The following is a 20,315-nucleotide window of genomic DNA, read 5'->3' as shown; positions in this document are numbered from 1 at the left end:
GTAGTGTTCATTTAAATGGGTTGTGCTCTGTGTGTAAAATGATTTACCATGCTAAATGTTTTTCGATAACATGTGTGGCTTAAAGATTTTTGACAAGGATCACAGTGAGTGTCTGTGTGAATTAAGGAATTATATTTGTACCTTTTTCCATACTGTTAGCTGTGTGTGCTTACAGTTTATATTTTTTAGTTTATAAGGTAAGGTTTTAAATTGTTTTTTATGCTTGGATTCAATGCTGGTATAGAGATAGTGTAATGGTTTCATTGGACTTGTAAATATGCTCCTTTTTTAGAAGCGCCTTGTGCAACGTTTATCATGGGTGGAAGCAGCGAATGTATGGAGAGGGATAGGAATAGCAGATAGAAAACCATATGAAATGGTGTGGGAGATGCATAAAGGATTTTACTAATGGCATCAATTGAGATGGAATATAAGATAAAGATAAAGAGGGGCATATTTACAAGCCCCTTGCGCAATGTTTGACATGGGTGCAAGCAGAAAATGCATGCAGAGTAATAAAATTGGCACACAGACAAGTATATGAAATGATGTGAGAGATGCTTAAAGGGTTTTTCTAATGGCATAAATTGAGATAGAATATACAAAAAAGAGAGGCATATTTACATGCCCCTTGCGCAATGTTTGACATTAAAGCTGGTATAGAGATAGTGTAATGGTTTCATTGGCATATTTACAAGGCCCTTGCGCAATGTCTGACATTAATGCTGGTATAGAGATAGTGTAATGGTTTCATTGGCATATTTACAAGGCCCTTCCGCAATGTTTGACATTAATGCTGGTATAGAGATAGTGTAATGGTTTCATTGGCATATTTACAAGCCCCTTGCGCAATGTTTGACATTAATGCTGGTATAGAGATAGTGTAATGGTTTCATCGGCGTATTTACAAGCCCCTTGCGCAATATTTGACATTAATGCTGGTTTAGAGATGGTGTAATGGTTTAATTGGCATATTTACAAGCCCCTTGCGCAATGTTTGACATTAATGCTGGTATAGAGATAGTGTAATGGTTTCATTGGCATATTTACAAGCCCCTTGGGCAATGTTTGACATTAATGCTGGTATAGAGATAGTGTAATGGTTTCATTGGCATATTTACAAGCCCCTTGCGCAATGTTTGACATGTGTGCCAGCAGAAAATGCATGTAGAGTAATAAAATTGGCACACAGACAAGAATATGAAATGCTTTGAGAGATCCGTAAAGGATCTTACTAATGGCATAAATTGAGATAGAATATACAAAAAAGAGAGGCATATTTACAAGCCCCTTGCGCAATGTTTGACATGGGTGCAAGCAGAAAATGCATGCAGAGTAATATAATTGGCACAGAGACAAGAATATGAAATGCCGTGAGAGATGCGTAAAGGGTTTTACTAATGGCATAAATTGAGATAGAATATACAAAAAAGAGAGGCATATTTACAAGCCCCTTGCGCAATGTTTGACATGGGTGCAAGCAGAAAGTGCATGCAGAGTAATAAAATTGGCACACAGACAAGAATATGAAATGCCGTGAGAGATGCGTAAAGGGTTTTACTAATGGCATAAATTGAGATAGAATATACAAAAAAGAGAGGCATATTTACAAGCCCCTTGCGCAATGTTTAACATTAATGCTGATATAGATATAGTGTAATGCCAATTTTATTACTCTGTATGCATTTTTTGCTTGCATCCATGTTAAACATTGTGCAAGGGGCTTCTAAATATGCCCCTCTTTTTGTATATTCTATCTCAATTGATGCCATTAGTAAAATCCTTTATGCATCTCTCACGGCATTTCATATTGTTTTCTATCTGCTATTCCAATCCCTCTGCATACATTTACTGCTTGCATCCATGTTAAAGGTAGCGCAAAGCGCTTGTAAAAAAGGAGCATATTTACAAGCTCAATGAAAACATTAGCACTATCTCTATAGCAGCATTGAATTCAAGCATGAGAAACACTTTAAAAAGAAATCTACCATATAAGGTAAAAGATACAAACTGTAAGCTAACATTAAGGAAAAATATGAAAATATAATTCCTTAATTTACATACACACTCAGTGTAATGCTTGTCAAAAATCTTAAAGTCAGTCATTTCAGCAAAAAACATTTAGCATGGTAAATCGTTTTAGGCACAGAGAGTGAGACGACACATACACACAAACAGACAGATGGTGTAGGCAGAGATTGAGATGACACACACATACAAACAGAGAGATGCTGGAAGGAGAGAGTGAGATGAGGCATGCAAAGAGTGCGATAGTGCAGGCAGAGAGTGATATGAGACACACAAAGAGAGATGTGAACTAGTGTTTATAATGTTTAGTTAATGTAATTGCTATGTGCTATGTTAGTAGTGGTCTATAATATGTCAAATTTTTCTTTTCAACAGATTGTAAATATCTACAGAGTCATAATAGATTATGCCTATGAAAGACCGCCAAAAAGACTTTATAAGAAAGCTTTATCGACCAAAGGACTCAATTAGAAGATTAATGCAAAGGACAATCTTCAGAGAAAAGAAAAAATTGCTCCTGGTAAGCAAACCAAGGATTTTTTAAGGAAATTGTTAAAATGCAGAAAAAGTCAAGAAAGTGTTTCTACGAAAAAACAACAAAATGTAACTAGAAAGAAAAAGCAGAGGGTGCCAAAAAATGGTACCATTGTACAAGGAGATCATAGTGTGTCTGGTAATCTTAGGACAAATCAATTTATTGACATTCGTAGACGAATGTTTCTTAACAGAGTAGTTTTGAATTTATTAAAAAATCTTAAGAAATATAATAGGAAAACAACTTTTTACAAGAAAAAGAAAAGAATAGAAACGTTTGTTGATCAGGCTTTTGAAGTGAAGTGAAAGCTGTATATTTTAGTAATCAATAGAGTTCGTACACTAGATAAAGCAATCAATGATTTGAAATCAAAATGTAAGTGGAAAAGAGTAATCAATCGAACTAATTTTTGTGATGTTTTTTCGGGAGAATGGAAGCATAGTTCAAGTAGTGAGCCATTTTTTAATGAAGAGAGTTACTTTCAAGGTAATGTTTTGGTGCATGCAGTTGACACCAGTGGTCGAGCGTATGAGGTAAAGGACGGTTGTCCAGTTGAAAAAGAAAAAATTGTGCCTAGAAATGCAGATGAGGAGTTAGCTGATGAAGTTTTAGGGAGACGTGCTAAGGCTCCGATGTATACTTGGAATTGTAGTAGTATTTGTAGTGTGCGACAGGATTATATTAATTTGTTTTGCAATTTCTTACGTACATATAGTAAGAAAAGTCTAAAACAAAAGTTTAAGATGTTACAAGACTTAGATCCTTGCAGAGTGAGGGAACAAAACAGGTTTGCATGGTCATTCACTGGCTTGTCTTTCTAGAAAAATATGTCAGAGTACTTTTCACCATTTTAGGATGTTAGGAGTGCATCAAACTAAAGTGAGGAAAATAATGAGAAGGTTGTATTATGCAAAAAGTCCAGCACTTAGGCTAAAACAGTTAAACAGTGCTCTTTTGCATGGATCTGAATTAGATGTGAAGAAGATTTGTGAAGAAATAGAGTGTTGTTACTTTGGTGAAAAAGAGGACACTGCCGAAAATGATACAGTAATAGAAAGTAATGTGGAAGAGAATGAACAGATTGTAAGTACTCAAAATTTTGATCATGAAATTACAAAGTTTAAGGTCATTTCAAGTGAAAGGCCAAATTTTTCTTGTGTGCGTTGTCGACAAACTCATTATAAGAATCAGACTCGGTTAGTTGATTTATATGTTAAAAGTGAAATGGAAAATAATAATGAATGGAAGGATTTTGCAACTTATTTGTTGGTTGAGAATTGTTTTGATTTGGGTTCTGATCTGCGTATTTGTAAATATTGTTATAATAAATTAAATGAAAACAGAATGCCTGCTAGAGCTGTACATAATAATCTTGAGTTGGTAAAGATTCTGTCTGAATTGATGGGTTTAAATACCTATGAGTGTATTCTGATTCAATGTGTGCATCCTTTTCAGGCTATTATTCGCTTGGAGCCTAAGACAAGGAAATTACCTCCTTCAGATTTACAGAGAGGATTAAAGGGAAGAGTTGTTTATTTGCCTTTAGATTTAAAGAAAAATATTGACACCATTGGAGTAGAAAAAGTGGAAGAGGAACCTCTAGTTATTCTAGTTGATGGCGTTTCTACAAAGAGTAAGAAAATCTGGCAGGAAATATTGGATGTTAGGAAAGTCAAAAAGGCAACGTTGTATTTAGTAAAAAACAATCAGTACTACAAAAATGTATATGTAGGAGAAGAGGAAACAACTGTAGAAGAGGACAGTGATTCATCAGCTGGACAGATTGAAAAAGTAGCTGTGTCTAGAAGTGAACAGATTTATGAGCATTATAGTGTTCATCCTCTGCATTCCAAAGAAGTAATGGGGAATGCTATTGAGTTGTTCCAAATGAAAGAAGCCAAAGGAAGTCCCATAAGTGTATGGGAAGAAAGCTTGGAAGCTCGTTGTTTTCCTCAATTGTTTCCAACAGGTCAAGGTGGAAGATATGATGACCGACCTGTTCAAATTCCTGCGTCGGAATACCTGGCTTTAAGATTATATGCAGAAGATCCAAAATTAGGTCAATGCATTCCATATTTGTTTCATCTTCTTTTTGAGAGTGACTTCTCTGGACTATCTTATGCTGTGAACCATATACTGAAATCTGGAGTACATCTTCAAAATGTTTCGGCAAGGGACTTTATGGATAAAGTCCAAGTGGAAGACAGTATTTTGGAATCTCACCTAATCAATCTCATGGCATGTCAGCATGGTACGAATGAGTATTGATACCGTCGTCATGGGGAATTGAAATGTATGCTAAGAAACTTAGGAACTCCTACATGGTTCCTCACCCTTGCGCAATGTTTGACATTAATGCTGGTATAGAGATAGTGTAATGGTTTCATTGGCATATTTACAAGCTGCTTGCGCAATGTTTGACATTAATGCTGGTATGGAGATAGTGTAATGGTTTCATTGGCATATTTACAAGTCGCTTGCGCAATGTTTGACATTAATGCTGGTATAGAGCTAGTGTAATGGTTTCATTGGCATATTTACAAGCCCCTTGCACAATGTTTGACATTAATGCTGGTATAGAGATAGTGTAATGGTTTCATTTGCATATTTACAAGCCCCTTGGGCAATGTTTGACATTAATGCTGGTATATAGATAGTGTAATGGTTTCATTGGCATATTTACAAGTCCCTTGCGCAATGTTTGATATTAATGCTGGTATAGAGATAGTGTAATGGTTTCATTGGCATATTTACAAGCCCCTTGCGCAATGTTTGACATTAATGCTGGTATAGAGATAGTGTAAAGGTTTCATTGGCATATTTACAAGCCCCTTGCGCAATGTTTGACATTAATGCTGGTATAGAGATAGTGTAATAGTTTCATTGGCATATTTACAAGCCCCTTGCGCAATGTTTGACATTAATGCTGGTATAGAGATAGTGTATTGGTTTCATTGGCATATTTACAAGCCCCTTGCACAATGTTTGACATTAATGCTGGTATAGAGATAGTGTAATGGTTTCATTGGCATATTTACAAGCCCCTTGCGCAATGTTTGACATGGGTGCCAGCAGAAAATGCATGCAGAGTAATAAAATTGGCACACAGACAAGAATATGAAATGCTTTGAGAGATCCGTAATGGATTTTACTAATGGCATAAATTACGATGGAATATACAAAAAAGAGAGTCATATTTACAAGCCCCTTGCGCAATGTTTGACATGGGTGCAAGCAGAAAATGCATGCAGAGTAATACAATTGGCACACAGACAAGAATATGAAATGCTTTGAGAGATCCGTAAAGGATTGTACTAATGGCATAAACTGAGATATTATATACAAAAAAGAGAGGCATATTTACAAGCCCCTTGCGCAATGTTTGACATGGGTGCAAGCAGAAAATGCATGCAGAGTAATAAAATTGGCACACAGACAAGAATATGAAATGCCGTGAGAGATGCGTAAAGGATTTTACTAATGGCATAAATTGAGATAGAATATTAAAAAAAAGAGAGGCATATCTACAAGCCCCTTGCGCAATGTTTAACATTAATGCTGGTATAGAGATAGTGTAATGGTTTATTGGCATATTTACAAGCCCCTTGCGCAATGTTTAACATTAATGCTGGTATAGATATAGTGTAATGCCAATTTTATTACTCTGTATGCATTTTCTGCTTGCATCCATGTTAAACATTGTGCAAGGGGCTTCTAAATATGCCCCTCTTTTTGTATATTCTATCTCAATTCATGCCATTAGTAAAATCCTTTATGCATCTCTCACGGCATTTCATATTGTTTTCTATCTGCTATTCCAATCCCTCTGCATACATTTACTGCTTGCATCCATGTTAAAAGTAGCGCAAAGCGCTTGTAAAAAAGGAGCATATTTACAAGCCCAATGAAACCATTAGCACTATCTCTATACCAGCATTGAATGCAAGCATGAGAAACACTTTAAAAATAAGTCTACCGTATAAGGTAAAAGATACAAACTGTAAGCTAACAGTAAGGAAAAAGATGAAAATATTATTCCTTAATTCACATACACACTCAGTGTGATGCTTGTCAAAAATCTTAAAGCCAGTCATTTCAGCAAAAAACATTTAGCATGGTAAATCGTTTTAGGCACAGAGAGTGAGATGACACATACACACAAACAGACAGATGGTGTAGGCAGAGATTGAGATGACACACACATACAAACAGAGAGATGCTGGAAGGAGAGAGTGAGATGAGGCATGCAAAGAGGGAGATAGTGCAGGCAGAGAGTGGTATGAGACACACAAAGAGAGATGTGAACTAGTGTTTATAATGTTTAGTTAATGTAATTACTATGTGCTATGTTAGTAGTGGTCTATAATATGTCACATTTTTCTTTCCAACAGATTGTAAATATCTACAGAGTCATAATAGATTATGCCTACGAAAGACCGCCAAAAAAGACTTTATAAGAAAGCTTTATCGACCAAGAGGGCTCAATTAGAAGATTCATACAAAGGACAATCTTCAGAGAAAAGAAAAAATTGCTCCTGGTAAGCAAACCAAGGATTTTTTAAGGAAATCGTTAAAATGCAGAAAAAGTCAAGAAAGTGTTTCTACGAATAAAAACCAAACTGTAACTAGAAAGAAAAAGCAGAGGTCACCAAAAAATTGTATAATGGTACAAGGAGATTATAGTGTGTCTGGTAATCGTAGGACAAATCAGTTTATTGACATTCGTAGACGAATGTTTCGTAACAGAGTAGTTTTGAATTTATTAAAAAATCTTAAGAAATATAATAGGAAAACAACTTTTTACAAGAAAAAGAAAAGAATAGAAAAGTTTGTTGATCAGGCTTTTGAAGTGAAGAGAAAGCTGTATATTTTAGTAATCAATAGAGTTTGTACACTAGATAAGGCAATCAATGATTTGAAATCAAAATGTAAGTGGAAAAGAGTAATCAATCGAACTAATTTTTGTGATGTTTTTTCGGGAGAATGGAAGCATAGTTCAAGTAGTGAGCCATTTTTTAATGAAGATAGTTACTTTCAAGGTAATGTTTTGGTGCATGCAGTTGACACCAGTGGTCGTGCATATGAGGTGAAGGACGGTTGTCCAGTTGAAAAAGAAAAAATTGTGCCTAGAAATGCAAATGAGGTGTTAGCTGATGAAGTTTCAGGGAGACGTGCTAAGGCTCCGATGTATACTTGGAATTGTAGTAGTATTTGTAGTGTGCGACAGGATTCTATTAATTTGTTTTGCAATTTCCTACGTACATATAGTAAGAAAAGTCTAAAACAAAAGTTTAAGATGTTACAAGACTTAGATCCTTGCAGAGTGAGGGAAAAAACAGGTTTGCATGGTCATTCACTGGCTTGTCTTTCTAGAAAAGTATGTCAGAGTACTTTTCTTCATTTTAGGATGTTAGGAGTGCATCAAAATAAAGTGAGGAAACTAGTGAGAAGGTTGTATTGTGCAAAAAGTCCAGCACTTAGGCTAAAACAGTTAAACAGTGCTCTTTTGCATGGATCTCAATTAGATGTGAAGAAGATTTGTTAAGAAATAGAGTTTTGTTACTTTGGTGAAAAAGAGGACACCGCCGAAAATGATACAGTAATAGAAAGTAATGTGGAAGAGAATGTACAGGTTGTAAGTACTCAAAATTTTGATCATGAAATTACAAAGTTTAAGGTCATTTCAAGTGAAAGGCCAAATTTTTCTTGTGTGTGTTGTCAACGAACTCATTATAAGAATCAGACTCGGTTAGTTGATTTATATGTTAAAAGTGAAATGGAAAATATTAATGAATGGAAGGATTTTGCAAATTATTTGTTGGTTGAGAATTGTTTTGATTTGGGTTCTGATCTGCGTATTTGTAAATATTGTTATAATACATTAAATGAAAACAGAATGCCTGCTAGAGCTGTACATAATAATCTTGAGTTGGTAAAGATTCCGTCTGAATTGATGGGTTTAAATACCTATGAGTGTATTCTGATTCAATGTGTGCATCCTTTTCAGGCTATTGTTCGCTTGGAGCCTAAGACAGGGAAATTGCCTCCTTCAGATTTACAGAGAGGATTAAAGGGAAGAGTTGTTTATTTGCCTTTAGATATAAAGAAAAATATTGACACCATTGGCGTAGAAAAAGTGGTATTCTAGTTAATGGCGTTTCTACAAAGAGTAAGAAAATCTGGCAAGAATTAGTGGATGTTAGGAAAGTCAAAAAGGCAACGTTGTATTTATTAAAAAACAATCAGTACTACAAAAATGTATATGTAGGAGATGAGGAAACAACTGTAGAAGAGGACAGTGATTCATCAGCTGGACAGATTGAAAAAGTAGCTGTGTCTAGAAGTGAACAGATTTATGAGCATTATAGTATTCATCCTCTGCATTCCAAAGAAGTAATGGGGAATGCTATTGAGTTGTTCCAAATTAAAGAAGCCAAAGGAAGTCCCATAGGTGTATGGGAAGAATGCTTGGAAACTCGTTGTTTTCCTCAATTGTTTCCAACAGGTCAAGGTGGAAGATATGATGGCCGACCTGTTCAAATTCCTGCGTCGGAATACAGGACTTTAAGATTATATGCAGAAGATCCAAGATTTCGTCAATGCATTCCATATTTGTTTCATCTTCTGTTTGAGAGTGACTACTCTGGACTATCTTATGCTGTGAACCATATACTGAAATCTGGAGTACATCTTCAAAAATTTTCGGCAAGGGACTTTATGGATAAAGTCCAAGTGGAAGACAGTATTTTGGAATCTCACCTAATCAATCTCATGGCATGTCAGCGTGGTTCGAATGAGTATTGGTACCGTCGTCATGGGGAATTGAAATGTATGCTAAGAAACTTAGGAACTCCTACATGGTTCCTCACTCTTAGCTGTGCTGAGTATGCCTGGGAAGACTTACTTGAATTTCTTCGAGAGGCAAATGGAAACATAGAAAATATAGAATTCAAGACACCTGGAGAACTGTGCTCTTTGGATCCAGTTAATGTTTGTAGGTATTTTAATCATCGATTTGAAGCTATGATGTTTTTCATCACAAACAAAAAACATCCTCCACTTGGAGAGGTTTTGGATTTCTTTTGGAGAAAGGAGTATCAAGCAAGAGGTGCTCCTCACATACATATGCTGCTATGGATCAAAGATGCTCCCAAATTTGGAACAGATTCGGATGACACAGTGATGAGTTTCATTGAACAATATTCCACATGTGTTGTTCCGAAAAGTACAGAAGAAGACAATTTACGACATCAAGTCTTACGCTTTCAAACCCATCGCTGTGGAAAGTACTGTCGTCGAAAGTTCAAATCCAAGGAGAAGTTCTACACAAAATGTCGTTTTGGATTTCCACGACCAGTAATATGTAAAGGAAGAGTGAACAATTTTATGTCTTCACTGCGACATACTGTGACAAGAAAATCACAGAAAAATACGTACAACTTGAAAAGAAATGAAGAGTCCAAATACATAAATGACTACAACCCAGTCATTTTGTCCATGTGGAATGCTAACATGGATATTCAATATGTTGCTGACAACTCTATTGCTGTGGCTCGATATGTAACGTCTTACATCACAAAATCAGAAAAGACGGAACTGAAGGAAATGTGGGAGGATATTTCGCATGAAAAGAGCCTAAGTAAGAAATTATACAGTTACAGTCTGAAGATGCTGTCGCATCGAGAAATTGGAGCATATGAATGTTCAGATCGGTTATCATCAGCAAGTTTGTATGCCAAATCGAGATCCATCATTTGGGTAAGTTTAGGTCTTGCTGCAACACGAAACCGAGTTTTGAAGTCTGCACAAGAAATTGAGTATTTGGCGGAGTTTCAACCAAACAGTACAGATATTTTGAAGACAAACATGTTGGATACATATTATCCAAATAGAAGTAGTCATCTTGAGAACGTTTGTCTCTATGAAGTACTGCAAAGCTATACTTTTAAGAGGAATATGACAGAAGATATCAATAAAGGAGTATATGCTTTAATTGGATGTGAAGGATGTCTGGTGAAACAAAGAAAAGGACATTTGATTAATCATCGTAAATTGAGTTGCGAATCTCCTGATAAAAGGGAATTTTACTATTTAGCTCTTTTGCAACTCTTTAAGCCATGGCGTTCAGAAGAGGAACTACTTGGAGATTTTCTCAGTTTTGAAGATTCTTTCAATGCAACTAAGGATACCATAGAATGTTCTGTTTTTTCAAATTATCTGCAAATGTTGAACGATAAAATACAGCAAGAAGCTATCATTGCAGCAGAGATTGCTAGAGACAGTTCTCAAGACAGTCAGAGTTCTGCTTCGTTGAGTCAGGATCCACTAGGAGGACCAATTATCCAAAATGAAGCTGCCACTGCCATGGAAGAGGTGGAAAGAGCCATGGAACAAGCTCAGGAGGATGTAGTTAATTTAGAAGATTTGGAAAATCAACTAAACGTGGAGCAGAACAAAATATATGATGAAGTCACAGAACAGATTGAGCATGGTTTACGTCATGATAAAAAAGAGTGCTCGTGTATGTAATTTGAACCTTTCCGACTGTATGTGAGTGGAGAAGCCGGAACTGGGAAAAGTTTTCTGATTAAATCAATTGCAACTTATCTGCAGAAAAGAACAGTCATCACTGTCTTGTGTTGTTACTGCTTCAACTGGGTTGGCAGCACATAACATTAAAGGGATTACTTTACATCGTTTATTGATGCTGCCAGTAGAGCATGATAATAAATTACAATACCACAAGCTATCTGGAGAAGCTTGTTGTGAAGTTGGTAGAGTCCTGAAGAAAATGGAAACTTCTTATCATTGATGAGGTAAGCATGGTTTCAAATGTGATGCTTGCTTTTGTGCATTTAAGAATGCAACACATTCTTAAAACACAATATTATGTGTTATTTGGAGGCAAACACATCATTGTCTTTGGAGATCTACTGCAGCTAACTCCAGTGAAAGGACAACCAGTGTTTAAGATGCTTACGCATGAAGATACAAAAAAGTGCCTAGGAAGCATTGGAAATGTGAATATCTGGTTATATTTTAAATATGCAGAACTGCTTCAAAACATGCGACCACACTCAGAGGCACCCTCATCTACAGACCCCCAGGACCTCGCACACAATTCAGGGATGACATTGCAGACCTCATCAGCCCACACACCCTCGCCTCCGCTGACTACATCCTCCTGGGGACCTCAACTTCCACGTGGAGAACAAGAACGACAACAAAACCGCCGCCCTGCTGGACAACCTTGCCAACCTAGGACTCATGCAACTAGTGAACACCCCCACCCACTAAGCTGGACACACGCTGGATCCAGTCTTCTCCTCCAGCAAGTACATCTCCTTCAGCCACTCCACCGGACTCCACTGGACAGACCACAGCTGCGTCCACTTCAGCTTCAGAAGGAACACGACTCCCCGCCAGCCGCAATAGGTTCCCCGCAGGAGCTGGAACAAGATCACCACCGAACAGCTCACCACATCCCTGAGCCAGAACCCTCCCGCCTGCTCAACGGACCCCAACCAAGCAGCCAACAACCTGACACAGTGGATCACCAACTGCGCCGGCAACCTCGCACCTCTGAAAAACCATCCCAGCAGGCCCGGCAGCAACAAAGCCTCCTGGTTCAACGACAACCTCAAGACTTCCAAGAAGAACTGCCGCATCCTCGAGAAAGACTGTCGCAAAGACCCGACTACAGACAACATGACCACCTACAAGCACGCCTCCCGCAAACAACACCAGCTGATCCGCACCACCAGGAAGACTGCATTCAAGGAGCGACTAGACAACAATGCACACAACAGCAAGGAACTCTTCAGCATCGTCAAAGAGCTCTCCAACCCCAGCGTCGCAAACAACGACATCACTCCCTCACAAGACCTCTGCGACTCACTCACCTCGTTCCTCCACAGCAAGATCGCCGACATACACAACAGCTTCGGCGCCCAGACCATGCACCCAACCACCGAACCGATGCCCCCCACCTCCACCCTCCGCGCCAGGACCCCGATCAGCACCGAAGACACCATCCACATGATGAACACCATCCACTCCGGATCTCCAACCGACCCATTCCCCCACCACGTCTTCAACAAGGCCGACTCCGTCATCGCACCCCAACTCCAGGACATCATCAACTGCTCCTTCGACACCGCAACCTTCCCGGAGAGCTGGAAGCATGCCGAACTCAGCGCCCTCCTGAAGAAACCATCAGCAGAACCCACTGACCTCAAGAACTACCGCCCCATCTCGCTCCTCCCTTTTCCGGCCAAAGTCATAGAGAAGACCGTCAACAGACAGCTTGCCGCCTTCCTCGAGACAAACGGATCCCTCGACCACTCGCAGTCCGGCTTCCGGGCCAACCACAGCACCGAGACCGCCCTCATCGCAGCCAATGACGACATCCGCCCCCTGCTCGACAACAGGGAAACAGCGGCCCTCATCCTCTTGGACCTCTCCGCAGCGTTCGACACTGTCTGCCACCGCACCCTAGTGCAGTGTCTCAGCAACATCGGAATCCAAGAGAAGGCACTAGAGTGGATCATCTCGTTCCTCGCCGGAAGAACCCAGAGAGTCCGCCTCCCCCCGTTCAGCTCCGAGGCCACCGAAGTCATCTGCGGCGTACCACAAGGATCATTACTCAGCCCCACCCTCTACAACATCTACATGAGCTCCCTCACAGCCATCGCACGCCAACACAACCTCAACATCATCTCCTATGCCGACGACACCCAGCTGATCCTCTCCCTCACCAACGACCCAGCCACCGCCAGAACCAACTTACATGAAGGGATGAAAGATGTAGCCGAGTGGATGTCGAACAGCCTCCTGAAACTGAACTCAGGGGAGATGGAAGTCCTCATCCTTGGATCATCACTCTCAGCCTGGGACGACTCCTGGTGGCCCCCTGCCCTGGGCAGCGCACCCAAACCTACGGACCACGCACGCAACTTGGGCTTCATCCTGGACTCCTCCCTCTCGATGACCAGACAAGTCAACGCCGTCTCATCATCATGTTTCAACATCCTACGCATGCTCCGAAGGATCTTCCGTTGGATCCCCACTGAAACCAGGAGGACGGTCACCCAAGCACTCGTCACCAGCCGACTGGACTACGGAAACACCCTCTACACCGGAACCACAGCCAAACTACAGAAAAGACTCCAACGCATCCTGAACGCCTCCGCACGACTCATCCTGGACATCCCCCGACACAACCACATCTCCGGACACCTGAGAGACCTGCACTGGCTCCCCGTCAACAAGAGAATCATGTTCTGACTCCTCACCCACGCTCACAAGGCCCTCCACAACCTGGGCCCCAGGTACCTCAACAACCGCCTGACCTTCTACATCCCCACCCGCCAGCTATAATCGACCAGCCACGCCCTCGCCGCCGTTCCTCGCATCCGAAGAGCCACCATGGGAGGAAGATCCTTCTCCTACCTGGCAGCCAAGACCTGGAACTCCCTCCCCATCCACCTCCGCCTGACCCAAGACCACCTCTCCTTCAGGAAGCAACTCAAGACCTGGTTGTTCGAGCAGTAGCGGACCCCCCCCCCAAGCGCCTTGAGACCCTCCGGGTGAGTAGCGCGCTATACAAATTTCGTGATTGATTGATTGATTGACAGGCAAAGGATGAAGATTATAAAAATATTCTACAAGATGTAAGAATTGGAAAAGTAACTGAACATGGCAAAGAAGCTTTACAGTCACGATTAATTTCAAATTTGTTTCCAAAGGAAAATATTCTCCCAGAGATTATTTATCAGAAAGTTGCTGAAAACAAAACTGTAATATGCTTGATGCCAACTCTTCGAGAATGTTCAGTCTTCAACAACAAAATGTTAGAGTTAGAACATCAAGAGATTGTGAAACTGGAAGCTATTGATAAAATAGAGCACGAAGGAGTTACTATTGTTTTGTCAGAAAAGTTGAAATCAAAGTTGGATTCTTTAGAGAAGACAATTTCTAAAACTGCTGGTTTTGAAAAGACTCTATATGTATGTTTAATTTGTCGTATAATTTTACGACGGAATTTAAATGTTGAAATAGGTTTAGTAAATGGAGCAATGGGTCATGTTGTTGATTTTGTGAATTACCGAAATAGAGATGGAATTGAATTTTTGAAAATTAAATTTGATGGAATTGAAGAAGTACAACAGTTTAGTCGTTGTTCTGTTCGATTTTTGCTTGTGAAAGATTTATATGTCCACCGAAAACAGTTTCCTGTTTCTTTGTCATATGCAGTAACTATTCATAAATCTCAAGGTTTAAGTGTAGATAGTGTTTTGATGAATATTGGAAGTTCTGTCTTCAATGAGGGTATGGCATATGTTGCTTTATCTCTAGTCAGAACTTTATCTGTATGTACTCGATTGATTTTGATGAGACAAATATTAGTGCAGATCTAAATTGTGTAAAGGAATATAATAGGTTAAGAAGAGAGTATGCTCCAAATTTACCTCAAAATCCTCTATTTGAAAAGCGTGTAGTAGGCCGAAAAAGAAGAAAGGAGAAAAATTGTAGCAAGGCTGTAGCAAAAAAAAAAAACTAGATAAACCAGTAATTGTAAGCAGAAACAAAGAGGATTCTGTTGAAGATATTGTTGGATTTCAGTTTAAGAACAGTTCTGGTGTCAACTGCTATGCTAATGTAGTGGTTAATGTTGTTTTTTTTCTCCAAAGTTTGCAAGAACAGATTGTTGAAAATCGGGATCAAAGTTTTTGTTGTTTGTTGAATACTGTGTTTGAGAAATGTAGCAGTGAGAGAACAAATATAGAAAGTGTTTCTGATATTCGAAATGATTTAGACATATGTTCTGGTATAACTCAATTTTCTCAGGATATTCAGCAAGATTGTCAGGAATTTCTAATGTACATGCTTGTTGTATTGCAAGAGGAAGGTATAGATGTTGAAAATCTTTTTGGCCTTTCTTATGAATGGCAACATGTCTGTGATAATTGTTCCTTTTCAAGTAGTACAACAGTAGATACCGAAAGATTTATATTTTTGACTTTACAAGACTGCAAATCAGTGTCTTTTAATAATCTAGTTAGAGCAGCTGATCAAAACATGGTTTGTACCCAATGTAACTGTGCAATGCTATCAACATTATTTATACAAAGTTATGGACAGTACGTAATTTTAATGTTCCAACGATGTAGATCTGATGGCACTAAATTAACAACTTTAATTAAAAATGTTGTGGCTTCTCAATTATCAATTTCAGGAAGAACCTTTGTAACAGTATCAATTATTTTCCATGATGGTCCTTCAACAACATCTGGACATTATACAGCGTATTTAAAATGTCAAAACGGTTGGACTTATTGTAATGATACTGTTTTGACTTTCAAGAAACGTTTGCCTTTTGACTTAAAAAATTCTTACCTAGTGTTTTTACAACCTAAATTTTAGGAAAAGTAATTGGCCTAGAGAGATTTGAGCAATTAATAAAAGTTAGTCATCAGGATACTATATGATGTTCAGATTTTGATAGTTTACTGGTTGTTTAAGGTTTTATGGACATGATACACATCCTTGGGTGGAGATATAAATATTGTTAGGTGTTACGAAAGACGTTGGAGCTTTTCATGCAGAAGGTCGGGAAATGGAAGGTCAAGAGTATTATTAAGTATTTTCCAAAACAAGGAATTTTTACGTACTATTTGGCCATGTGGGAAAGTACATCAATGAAAAATGAGTTTCTCGGGTAAATGTTGATAATATATGTTTTTACATAAGATTGTAATGATACTCAATTGATTTTCAAACAACGTTTGCCTTTTGACTTAACAAATTCTTACCTAGTGTTTTTAGAACCCACATTTTAGTGAAAGTAATTGGACAATGAAGATTGGAGCAGTTAATAATGGAAAAGGGGCGACCGCTCGGTCCCCCCGAACGTATGGATGGGTGCCCCGAACCTCCCGGGAAACCATTTTGGGCGGGGTGGGCGTAGCCCGGCTGGTATGCCCGAAGTGGCGTAGCCGGGGCGCGCCTTCCCCCGCCCGAGAGGGGTTGTCCTAGACACCTCGACGGAAGACCACGCCCCGTAGGCGTATCGGGGACGGGTACACGCCCTCCCGCAGAAGAATAAAGGAGCGGGAATCCTGAAGATCGTCCTCTTGTTCCTCGGATCGGAAGGCTGCACCCACTCGTTGCTCGTGAGCCCTCGACGGAACAAGCAGCAATTTTGAACGTGGTAATCCTGTTTTTTCTCTTTCAGTTTCGAAGGACCTTGTGGATCGACCAAGGGCGGGGGACTCGAAACCATGCCTAGCAAGAAAGCAGGAAAGGGTTTCGAGACGGAAAGGGTGTTACGCCTGTTGTCGAACCGGATGGCTTGTATGGACCGAAAGCTCGGTCAGGTCCAATCACTCGGTAGAGGTTTGGCGGAGGTGAAGAAGCAATTGGCCGCATTGAATGACCCAAGTCAGCCGAAAAAGGTAATAGGCCCGGCCTTGCCGGGAGTTGTCCCCGGGGTTAGAGGGAAGTGGGTAAAGGAGAGGGCTGTTTCGGGGGGGGTCCCAGTCTCAGAGGTACCCCCTATCACCCCCCTCGTACCGGCTGAGAACCCAGGCCAGCCGATCCCGGTGGTGATAACCCCGGCCGAAGATGATGAGATGCCCCCAGAATTGGCCGCACAGTTGACGGCATGGCTTAAGTTGAAGGGGGGGGGGGCACAGTGAGCCCGGGAGATCCGGCCGAAGAAGCCAGGGTACTAATAAAGCAGTTACGGCAATCGAGAGATGTCGCAAAGGCGAGTGTTCCTCTTGTTCCCCCCCAGGTGGCACCTGGAGTACCAGCAGCTGGTCAAGAAAAGACGGCGGCAGCAACGGCCGATCCGGGTAAGCTCGCATTGCCAATGGTGGGGGAGGGCTCAATACCCTCAAGGCGGGAAAAGGTTGCACAGCACATTCCCATGGCCACGAAAGAGTTAATATGGGGAGACAAGTATGTCAACATGTTTTCATTGTTAACCGACCATCGCGAGATGGAGTATGCTAAAACGCAGAAAGATTTGTGGCACCCGAGTGTCTGGCGCGCCAAGATGGCCGAGTTCAGGGTGGACGGGACAGTGACGAACTGGGTTAAGGCCTTCTCTATATTTACCGCAGTCATGGGGGAACGTAAACCTGAGGTTATGACTGAGTTGGTTTGCTATCAGAATCGCATTATGGATTTTTATTCAATGTATGAGGGAGAAGAATGGAAAGGCTATGACATGAAGTTCCGTAAGGCAAAAGAATATGATGCTTCTTTGTCTTGGGATTGTTTGGACTCGGTGTCATGGCACAAGCAACTCCTGCCAGGGGCGACAGGTACGTCCTCGCCGGGCGGGAGCGGGTCCGGAGTGGTCCGCCAGAAGGCCGGGGTGCCCTTTCGAGCAGGCACAGGTGGGGGCTACCAGCCTAGAGTTGGCGGGAATGGCGGAAAAGGGGGGGTCTGTTGGGGCTTCAATCGAGGCAACTGTAACAGACCACAGGGGACATGCAAGTTTAAGCATGTGTGTGCCGGCTGTGGGAATTCCTCACACCCGGAAAGTGCATGTAGATCAAAAAATGGCGGGACGGGGGGAAAAGGTGGGTCTAAGCAGGAGTGAGGTAGACCTTAGTGACCGATTGCCCACACCCATTGATCTCATGGTTATGATTCCGTGGTTAAACAAATACCCTGATCATGTATCCGCTGGGGTGTTGAGGAAGGGATTCTTACATGGCTTCCACATCCCAGTGGGGGATTTTCGGGGGAACTCCTTTTGTAGAAACCAGTTATCGGTACAGCACAACCCTGGCGTGGCAGAAAAGAAAATAGCAAAAGAGGTCAGTTTAGGACGAGTGGCTGGCCCCTTTTCCTGCCCGCCGGTGGCCGAGTTCATCTGTTCCCCGTTAGGGGTTGTCCCGAAGAAAGATCCCGGGGAGTTTAGACTCATACATAACCTTTCTGCTCCTAAGGGTTCCTCGGTGAATGATGCCATTGACCCAGAAGTTTGTTCAGTACGATATGCATCGTTCGACGATGCCGTGGCCATGTTGAACCACCTAGGCCCTGGGGCGCTGATGGCGAAATGTGATATCGAATCAGCGTTCCGGTTGCTTCCGGTGCACCCGCAGGATCAGCGCCTGCTAGGTTTTGCATTCCAGGGAAGTTATTACATGGATAAATGCATGCCCATGGGTTGCTCCATTTCTTGTGCTTATTTTCAAATGTTTAGCTGTTTTTTGGAATGGGCCTTCACCGAGGCCACAGGGCATAGACATGTTATGCATTATCTGGATGACTTCCTGTTCTTGGGGGCAGCTGGTGATACGAACTGCGCACAGGCGCTGCATGATTTCTGCATCCTCATGTGTGAATTTGGGGTCCCATTGGCACCAGGTAAGACGGTTGGACCATCTACTTCACTGGAGTTTCTGGGAATTGAACTCGATTCTGTGGAGGGGTGTTTCCGATTACCAATGGAAAAGATGGTCAAGTTCCGGGCTTCCTTGATGCAATGCCTGGATGGGGAGAAAGTGACCCTGCACCAGTTACAACAAACGGTGGGTCAGCTTAATTTTGCCTTGAGGGTGATGCCTATGGCCCGCCCCTTTTTCGCGCTCTATCGCGCAAGCAATGGTAGGTCTCAAAGAGGGTCACCACCGTACGAGACTGTCGGGGGAGGTTCGCCAGGATATGCGGATTTGGTTGGCATTTCTGGCGGACTTCAACGGTCGAGTCGTGTGGAACTCCCCGCCAGAGTCTTCGGAGGAACTAGGTCTATGGTCCGACTCGGCTGGGAGCGTGGGTTTTGGCGCCATCTTGGGTAATCGATGGTCGGCACGAACGTGGCCAACATGGTGGCACTCCAGCGGTCTCACAGGTAACATTGGGTTCCTGGAGTTATTCCCCATCTGGGTTGCTCTGATGACATGGACTGACGACTTCAGGGACCGCTCGGTGGTGTTTTGGTCTGATAACATGACTGTTGTCGAGTGTATTAACCAACAGGCAGCACGCTGCAAATTGATCCTGAGGTTGTTGAAAGAAATTGTGCTGCTTTGAATGAGATGGAATGTACAGTTCAGGGCGAAACATGTGTCAGGTGTACTGAATCATGCGGCTGATGCACTCTCTCGTTCACATATGCAGGCATTCAGGGGTTATCTGCCCACTGCGGACCTAGAGGCAGCACCATTCCCCGAAGCAATGTGGCTAATCGGTGCCCCGGATTACAAGACCTCGTGGCAGCGAGTCTAGCCCCCAGGACGAGGAAAGCATACGAAGGAGCGTTTCGTTCCTATTGCACATATTTGGGTCCCACAGAGAGTCGGAACTGGGGTCAGGAGGAATCCTTCCTGGGGTACCTGATTGCACTACACAGAGAGGGCCGATCAGTGGCAACGGCCAGTAGGCATAGGGCGGCCATTTCCTTCATGGCCCAGGTACACGGAATAAGGGACCCTACGGGTTCCTTTTTGGTGAAGAAAGCCCTTCGCGGCTGGAAGCGCCTTGAGGGCTGCAAGCAAGATACGAGGCACCCGATTGGCTTAGACAGATTGTCTCTGCTTTTGGCAAAGCTGGATGAGACGTGTTCCTCCCATTTTGAAGCAGTTCTGTTCCGGGCAGCGTTCACATTGGCATTCCATGGGGCTATGAGGGTGAGCGAACTTGTCGCTAGGAACAAGAAAGATATGGAGGGAGGCTTGTGCAGGGATCACATCCAAATAAGGGGTGATTCGATGGTAATCGTGATAGCCAG

Source organism: Lissotriton helveticus, chromosome 3_1, assembly GCF_964261635.1.
Source record: "Lissotriton helveticus chromosome 3_1, aLisHel1.1, whole genome shotgun sequence".
Classification (NCBI taxonomy): Eukaryota; Metazoa; Chordata; class Amphibia; order Caudata; family Salamandridae; genus Lissotriton; species Lissotriton helveticus.
This window is presented reverse-complemented; position numbering follows the sequence as displayed.